Consider the following 9,946-nt stretch of genomic DNA (forward strand, 5'->3'; position numbering starts at 1 on the left):
TAGTGAAAATTACAAGGATGATAACAGATTCTGAATGTGAGACAGACCAATTTTTGGTGGTGTCAAGAATGGCTCTTGGGGTAGAGAGAACAACATAGACAAAAATGAAAACAGTGAAAGAAATGAGAGTGAAAAATGATTTCAAGGAGTGAGATTACAAGTCCTGTACAAAATCATTAGAAGATAAATGAATTTCTCAACATGATGAATAAAAAGTAACATAAAGAGAATATGGAAGTTGCTTGGAATAGAATGGAAAGGGATATGTATCAGAGATCATAAAAGCGTATGAAGCTATTTTAATGAGAAGTACGGGAAAGATACTTTTTTTAGATTTTTTATTGTGCATTATTTTTATAAATAACTCAAAGTGGCACACATACGTAATACTCCTTCCTCCTCCTATTTTCTTCACAATAACTCTGGGAGTTGGGCTGAGAGCCACGCTGCTGGCTTTCATTCCAAAATCAGAATTAGAACTGACAGTCTCTTGGTTTTTAGCCTGGGGTCTTAACCACTCTAGGCCAACCTGGCTCTTGGTGTTTGCTGGAATGATGGAGTGAATGGAGTATGTTGAATAAAAATAATGATCCTGTTCCCTTGAGACACATGTTGTGTGTATGACCTGTCCTGAACTCATCCAATTGCCCATGCTGCAGCTTCACCCAGAAGCCTCACAAAGCTGGTCCAAAATGACTACTAGTTTGAGTTACGATTTATTTTCTGATCCTCATGTAATCTGTCAGTGACTCAGCCTACCACTGAAGGGAAAAAATATATAGTGCTACATTACTTCTTCATCTTAAGGGCTGATTTTGCACAATATTAGCAAGGAAAACAATTTCCTCTAGAAAAACCACCCTAGGAAATCTAGGGTTTTTTTTTTTTTTTTAGTTTACACCCAGCAGGGAGAACAAATGAGAACAACTTCTTATCAACAGAGCAATAGAGTAATAGAATGTCATGCAGGTATAAAAGTCCCCCCCCCAAAGGCTGGAGATTATTACTGTCAATGCTTATGCATGTGGTAATTCCTATAGTATTTCTCTCTTGCCATGTATTTCCTGGGTATTAAGTCAGCAGAGGCAAAGAGTGCCAGACAGTGTGGTCCAATCCAGAGGAGTCCCAAATTCAAGATGGTGAATGCAACTATATGATTGAAGTTTCACCCTCTTTTTACACCTCTCATAACACATCCTAAAAGGGGGCAGGGCTTCAATCATGCAGTCACAACCACCATCTTGACAAATTTTACCTTCTGCCTTTGGTACAGTGGGAGGGGAATTAGGGGGTATTTCAGTACCTGAGCTTTTGGGAAGATCACACAGTTGTTGAGGCCAATGAATTTTTTAAAACTTAGTTTAGTTATTCCCTTATTTCACATAATTAACAAAGTTTCCTGTTTAGAGAAGATATATTTTTCCACCAAACTAATTTACAAAAGTAAAATGAATGGCCTTGTGTACTCAGTGCTGTCTTGGTTTCATATAAAATATATAACATAGTTAATAGATATCAATAAGCTTCCCTTATTTTTTGGTATTTTTTATTATCTCGTGGAGCCACATTACTAGCTGTTCAGGGCCACATGCGGCTTGTGGTCTGCAGGCTGGATATGCCAAGAAAGTGCTCAAGTCAAATTCTTATCCAAAAGTATTTTCTTTTCAAAATCTTATGTTTCACTCTGTTCAGAACTCCAAAGAAAAATCCAAGGCTTCCTTGTCTGTGACTAAAAGCTGCTTCTGCTTTTCTCCCAATATCATGTCTATCTGGCACCACAAATCATAAGGAATGGAGCAAAATTTTCAATAACCAGCAAGGAAGAGACCAACCTGCAGTAGCTGAAAGTATTATTTTACCTTCATCATGAAATTGCTGTTTTTGCAAGACCTGTTTATCTACTGTTGCCTTAACCATTGTTCACTTGTTTTTGATTTTATATTGCATACTGAACCACAAACTAGGAAACCACATTAGCTTAGCATGTTGAGCAAATCCAGTCCACCTAGTAATTTATAATTCAAGTGTGTTGTGTGAATAGAAAAAAAGTGGAATGAACCATGATTAATTTAACCATGGATAAGTGGTATGTGAATATACAGTAGTCCACAAGATAGATCTGACTAGCATGCTAGGTTCAAATGCAGCTAGCCAGTTTGGGGATCAGAATATATCCTGTAAACCTACCTGATCTCAAACTGGTTTGAAACCTTTGCATAGGTTGCTTCTGTTGCCAAGCCCATTGGTTGATGGAAATGTTGCTCAGACAAGGAAATGCATTGTAGGAAAAGATATTTCATTAGTCTGTCATTATGCAAGGCCAATTTATGATTACTCTTGCAGAGAACTGAAATTCAATCTGCAAAAAGTTTCTCCTGTCAGATCTTGCCTCTTTTGACCTCACTGAGTATGCATTGGACATGTCATCGATTAATCAATAGCCCATCTATCTTACTACCTCCTGTGCTCTCCCAATCATATAAAACAGCACAAATGAGTAAACTAATTGCCAATCTTCAAGAAAAGCTTTGGTTAAAGAAACATCACATCCACACTTACATCTAATCCTGGCCCAATATACCATGGCAATATCTTTTTTCTACCATGTCTCCGTGAAGTTGCTATCCCCAACTGTTTCCATGTTAAAATATTTCCATCTTATCCTGACATAGGCAAAAAGTACTCTCAAAATATGTATAATATGTTTGGCTTTGTCACCTAATTTTAGTGTTTTAGGTATCTGTATACCCGACAACAGAGGCACTAGAGATACAATGGGGATCGACAATGTCGACCACAAATTTTATGCCACTTTTGTTTTCCAATGACTAATGTCTGGGAATGTCAGCTAATATCAACTTGATAGTAGAGAGAAGCCCATAGAGCAGTGGAAGATGAGAAGATGACATTTCTGTCATTCTTGTGATAGGGCATAATACTGGAACAGGTGATATAGGAAAAGGCCATAATATGATTGTAGGTTATTCAGCAAATCATAGCTAAACAAATCCTGGCTTAAATATATGATTTAGTCTTGGCCAGCCTTTCCCAATGTGATATCCTCTAATTATGGATGAAAATTCTCATCAAGACATGTGTCCCATCCATATATTCAAACAAAGTGCCATGATGTCAGGCTTTAAGTTATTATAGAGTTAATTGTAAATATCCTCTTTATGGTTGTAGAACAGGTTCAGTGTCTTGGAGAGGCTGACTCAGCTTGTGGTAGAATGCAGGGCTGTAGTTAGTTCCCCAAATATGTACTGTGCCTCATAAATTGCTCAACCACATATATATATCCTTGTGAAAGTTAACAGTAACAGATCACAGGGCCATAAAAACTATGTGTGCTATTTTAGCAGTACATATAACTGCTGCATTCTGGATCAGTTGGAGCTTCTGAATACTCTTAAAGGGCAGCCCTGTGTAAAGTGCATTGCAGTAGTCCAATCTGAAGGTAACTTGGGAATGAGTGACTGTAAGCAGGGCTCTCTGATCCAAAACAGACATAACTGGTGGACAAGACAAAATATGCAAAAGCTCTTCTAGCCATGATTGCCACTGGCTTATCAAGTAGCAGTCATGAACCTTGGGAGACTCCTGGGTTGCACACAGGTCTGCCCAGGATAGCACAACCCCATTCAGCATCAAAGATAGCATAATCTTGAAATTAGTGGGCCCAAAAACCCAAAGCCACTCAGTCTTGTCAGGGTTCAGCTGAAACTTGTTCGCCATGCAGACCCTCCCAGCCTCGAGGCACTGGGATAAGACAGTCATGGCAACACTTATTTTGCCAAGGGTGGAGAAGTACAACTGGCTATTATCAGTATGCTGATGATACCTCAGCCCATGGTGAGGAAGAAGCATACCTGGCAACCTCACGTAAAAGTTAAAAAGGAAAGCACCAAACCTTGTGGCACCCTGCATGGTAGGTGCTGAGGATGGGACTTGTTGTGTCCTGAGCCTGCAAAAGCAGGCTCGGGACGTTGCTACGGTCCCAGGCTGTTGCAAGCTGCCCGGGACCAGACTAAGCGGCGCCAGCCTGTGTGCATGCGTAAGGCACGAAAGCGCGCCATTTTCTCATTGTATCCTTTTTGCCTGGGAATCCATATATTAGGGAGAGGCCTGCAAGCCTCTGTGTTGTTGTTGGAGTGAGCAAAAAAAGAATAAAGAACTGTTGGCTATAGAATGAGTGCTCTTCTTTCTCCATTAACTCGAGGACTTAACAGAACTACTCCTCCCCAATCCTCACTGACAATAATAACCAAAGGAAGGAGGCAAACCAGCATAGCATGTGTTGCCAAATCCAGCCATCTGAGTCTATCCAGAAAGTTACCATGGTTGTTGATATCAAAAGCTACAAGAGGTCAAGAAGGGCAAGGATGGATGCATTTCTCCAATCCTGTCCATACCAGAGGTCATCCAAAAGTGCAACCAATGTTTCTATCCCATACCTCGATCTGAATCCTGATTGAAAAGGATCCAGATAATCTGCTTCCTCCAAAGCCCTCTGAAGCTGTTGTGTCACCATCTTTTCTATTGCCTTTCTCAAAAAAAGTGGGTGAAAATTGTCCAGTATAGTAGAGTCCAGCAATGGCTTCTTGAGAAGGGGGAAAAAAAACATGGCCTCTTTAAGATATAGAAAAACAATTCCCACACTCAAGGAAGAATTAACCATTGCCAGAACCACTCACACAATATTTTCCAGGAGGGACATGGATCCTAAGCAGGTGACTATGCTCAGAGTCCTGAGTACCCTGTCTACTTCCTTATACACATGTCACATAAGTTATATTAATGGGCCTAACATTCTTCTTGCATTAGAGAATAGCATTATTTCTCAATAAACTTGAATTATTTTGGTCTTGCAAAATATATCCAAGTACATGGGGGAAAAATATCTAAATCATTCATTAGATTAAGAGACACTAAATAGAGAATGGTTTTGGAACTGCTCTGTGGCTTTTGTTCCGGTTCTTGTTCAATGCAAGTAATTAGGCTTATTTCAAGAAAACTCAAACCTCACTGCTAGATTAAAAATCAGAAGTCAGTACATTTTCAGGTACATTTTATTAAAAGAGATAAGCTTTGTAACTATAGTGCACTTCATCAGATGAATATAGCTAAACTGTTGTAGGATTTAAATTGGGATGAGGAGAGAAAATAGAAGACAGGATGGTTATATAGATGCATGTTATATGCGAGATAGTTTACCAGTATCTTATCAAATAACAACTGTAATGTATTAAATATCCATTATGCTTGTGAAGACCTGAGATGTCCTGGAATCCTTTAATGTATATGAGTTCAGCATCTTATCATTTAGTTGTGCTGTAGTGTTTCTTCATTACAAAATAGCTACTGGGAAATATGTAATGGAGTGTCCTGTGAGGTTAAAATGCTCTGATGTCTTTTTGTCCTTTTGAATCCTGATGTCAAACTTATATCCATTAATTCTTTTTCATAAAGATTGGGTTGTTTGTCCTACATAGAATCTAGAATGCTTATAGATGATGGCATATATCACATAAGAGATAAGTATGTGAAGGCAGCTCTAATCTACTGTATGAAATGATTGAATAATGGTAGTGTTGGTGTAAATGTGGAAACAAAGTAGATCTCTGGATGTTGTTATAAGATCTGGTTCCCATGTTAACATCATTGTTCTGTTGTTTCTTGATGCTTGTGAAAATCTGCTTCAGGTTTTGGGCCATCAGAGCTGAGAAAGCATCGTTCTCAGCCACTGCAGGACAGGAAGTAATGGAAGGAAACTATTCAAGGGGAGAACCAACCTAGAACTAAAAAGAAATTTCCTGACAGAACAAATAATCATGGGAACAACTTGCCTCCAGAACTTGTGCATGCTCCAACACTGGAGGTTTTAAAGATGAGATTGCACAATCATTTGTCTGAAATGGTGTAAAGTTTCCTGCTTGAACAGGAGGTTGGACTAGAAGACCTCCAAGGTTCCTTCCAATTGTGTTATTTTGTTATTGTGTTCTAGGTCAGCTATGAAGATATTCTCATACTATAGAGCCATGCATGTCAATGGCTGTGACATTAATTTACAACTATAGGTTGTTGCCAAAGGTAAAAGTTTTAAGTGAATACAGTCACACACAATATAGTAATGACATTGGATTTCAGTATTCTTAGGAAGTCTGCTAAAACACTGGATCCATCACAGCCAGATAATCGGGGTTCACAGACTTAGATCACCAGCACTCTCATGTAATTGGTGTATAAGGGCCACCATAGATTTTCCTAGAAGACTGAAATCCAGTTGCAAACCTCTTTAACAATACCATGCCTGTTTAATGGAAGCCTGCAGTTTTGTTTGAGGTCCAAACTTCTGTGGTTGTTAATTCCAATAGCCATCTGTTCCAGCAACTCAAGTGTGTCTATTATGAATAGTCAATTTATCAACAAAGAAAAAGCCGTTTACAGAAAACAAGACAACTTTGATAAAGCAAATTGTGTTGTGGATTTAATTTGGGCAGTGTTTTGTTCATCACTCATTTCAACCTTGGAGTCTGTTGTTCGTTTTTCTCTTTTCCTAATAGAACATAATTTAGATTTGTAGTATTTTGCTACTGTGCTCCTCTGTCAGTGAGAATCCTTTCTCTGGAAAATTAAATCACTCTCTACTTTGAGTCCTCTCTCCAGTGACCTTTCCTAAATTCTCATTCTCTGAAAGTAAACTGTATGTTAATTAAAAATAGCCATTCCTCAAGCTTTTATAAACTGTACAGCAGTTCATTATATGGAACAGAATTCACCAATCCAATATTTTCTTTGACCTGCTATATTTCTGGTGCTTCTAAATAGGGGAACAGTCTTTGACAGTGGTTTAGGATTTTTTTTTAAAACTCATTCTTGCTGGTGACAGATAAATCCAACTTGTTTTCAGATTGTTCACTGTGCATATCTATACATGAATTAGAAATAAGGACCTGTAACCAATTTTAATGAATAGATTTTAATGTAATGAAGCAATGTGTAGCTTTCAAGGGAAGACACAAATACCTGTTAGTTGGCTGGGTCTATGAAAATTCAGATTTAATCCACACCTGTCCAAAGAGCAAAATGGATCAGAAACACCTTCTTAGTTTGGCCTACCTTGCATGAAGAAAATAGAAGAGGAATGAAGGTACTATGTATGCTAACTTTGTCCTTGGATGAAAAGGCAATATATAAATATAATTAATAAATGAGAAAATCATGGAGCTTTAAAACCAAAAATGTTGGCAACCAACATTGCTGGCAGACTTGATAATACATTCAAATAATTTTAAACCTTGAGTTTCATAGTTTCTAGACAGTTATGTTTTATTTAAGAATCATTTTTATTTTATTGCAGAAAATATTGATATATTTTGAAGTGTAATACAGAGCATCTGAAACTGTATGCATGCTAATTCAGGTATCCTTTTTTATTGTTTACAACTGAACAGAATTTGAGGGAAAAAAATATCCAGTCAGTCTGTCCATCCATATCAGTCTGTTTATCTGCCTGTCAGCAGGATAAATCACCAAGAAAAGCACAGAATAGAACAAGGTTTGATTTGACAAGAAAAGCCAGTTAAAAAACAAGGGAAAAATACAGTTGAAAAATAGACTAGACCTTACTGGGAGTAACAAATTGATAAATGCCAGAAAAACCCTGCTCCAGAGCATCTCTGGGGAAGAAACAATTCAGCCTTTGCTCAGAATGCTATGGGCTGCTCCAATCTAAGTCCCTTCTTGCTTCCTCCTGGTAGCAAAGTGGAGCTTTTTTATTAAGGGTTGGGGAAGGGAAATCTTGTACAGTATGTTTTCCCTACTTTTTTTATTCTTTCCAACTCACTGGAAAGAAATTATATAAAGTTGCTCAGGAGGAGGAGGAGGAGGAGGAGAAGTAGGTGGAGAACTTCTGAGGGGGGAAAATAATCAGAAATAAATCTCCCATTTCATCCCTTTGAGAGAGACTGCTGGATAATGGCTCAGAACTGTTGACTTCTTCATACTCAGCCTCCTCCATTCTAGTCACATGACTCCTAGCAGAGAGGATGCATCCACTTTCTGCTTTCCAGTGTACACATTCACATTACCAAGCAACATAAGGAAAGCATAGATACACATGTACACAGGCACCATGTACCTATGGTAGAATTCAAATACCTGAACAACCAGTTCTCTGTGTGGACACCACTTCCAGAAGTCTGCTTTGAGCTGGGGAGGCCTCCCAGGCCCAGAACGGACCACCAGAAGTGCATGGATGCCACTTCCAGAAGTCTGCTCTGAGCTGGGGAGGCCTCCCAGACCCAGAACGGCCCACGCGCTTCCGGTGGTCCATTCTGTGCTAGGAAGGCCTCCCTGGCTCAGAACGGACTTCCGGAAGTGGTGTCCATGCACTTCTGGCAATCCGTTCTAGGCCTTGCGAAAAAGGGCTAGGGCATCAGCCAGTTCACCAAAATCAACAAAAAATTAGCTATCAGTTCTACCGAACTGGTATGAACCAGCTGAATCCCACCACTGATATGTACCCATTCTAATTAGTCTCTCTTTCATAAACACACACTGAGGCAATATGGATGAACACCTCTCTGTTTAGTCTTTAGGGAGATATCATGTGCATACATATATGCAGTATGCATACAACTATATTGATGCAACGTTATTACAGAGAAGAACATGCATTCAGCTCCTGTTTCCAGTATTAAAGAAGTGTAAAAAAAAGTTCCAGAAGCTGTTCTTTGTATGCTTTTCTTCCTTGTTAAAAAAAAAGGGGGGGAGGAGATGTGTTGTTGAGGAGTATCAGATCTGGAGGCCTACCATGTTCACACCAGTATTAATAATGGGTCTGCTGTTTCAAATCCCCCCTCAACTGTTCTCTGGTTTTAATTTGGGGATCCAAATTAGAAAAAAATTGGATTCCTTGCCAATGTCACCATTAGGTATATTGCATTTGGCAAGAAGAGTTGTGAGATTTGGGTTCAGTTCTTCTTTAAGTCTGAGTTACATTCAGTCCATATGATCTTGGACATATTGTAGTTGGGAAGTGTTTTTTAGAAGCCTTTTGTTTCTGGCCATATGCCTGAAGTGCAGAATCAGGATCTGATTTCATCCCTAGCATTGGAAATAAAATTACTATTTTAACATGCCTCCTGCAGGAAGAAATGGCTGCCAGTTTAGCCTGCAGCCTAATTTCTGCTATACTGTTGTTGTTTTTTTAAAAAATACACTACATTATGCCTGGTTAAATTATGTTTTTTGAAACATTTCTTGATACTAGAGATTTTTGCTTGATATTTTCAAAAATACTGATCATAAGAGAGAAGGAAAATAGGGATGATCGAAGAAAAATCCTTTCAAATACTAATGCATATAGCATGTGCAAAATAAGGTGTAGAAAACTCTTATAAAATAAGATGGTCTGTTCAGGGAAAAGCAAATATAGAACAATTGATATGGTGGTACTAGAGAATCTTTGTACTTTATGACCAGAAAAGCACTGACACACTTTTAAAGCAATTAAGCTTTAAATGTCAATTTTGCTTTACCTGAGTAAAGTTAATGGAATATATTTCAACTGCATCTACAGATAGTAATTGACTTACAACCATAACTGAACTTGGAATTATGGTTGTAAGTCATGCTGGTCTTTAAGCAGGTCATCACGTCTCACCCGATTTTACAACTTTTGCAGCACTCAGTTAAGTGAACATTAAGTCATTAAGCAAACCCATTGTTTGCACTGAGTGTTTTTGCTGGAAGTCATGAATTGTAGCCATATAACTGTGGGACACTGCAAATGAGGGCTGTTTGCTGAGTGCCCAAAATGCAATCACAGGACCACAAGAATGGGGAACTTCAAACTGGGTTCTTAAGTATCCTTTGGGAATCTTTTGTAATTTTGAATAGTTGCCAAGCAAGTGATTGTTAAGTGAGAACTACTTCTAATATG

The sequence above is a fragment of the Crotalus tigris genome, unplaced genomic scaffold (assembly GCF_016545835.1).
Source record: "Crotalus tigris isolate CLP2741 ecotype Arizona unplaced genomic scaffold, ASM1654583v1 scf7180000024384.25900115:4084858, whole genome shotgun sequence".
NCBI lineage: Eukaryota > Metazoa > Chordata > Lepidosauria > Squamata > Viperidae > Crotalus > Crotalus tigris.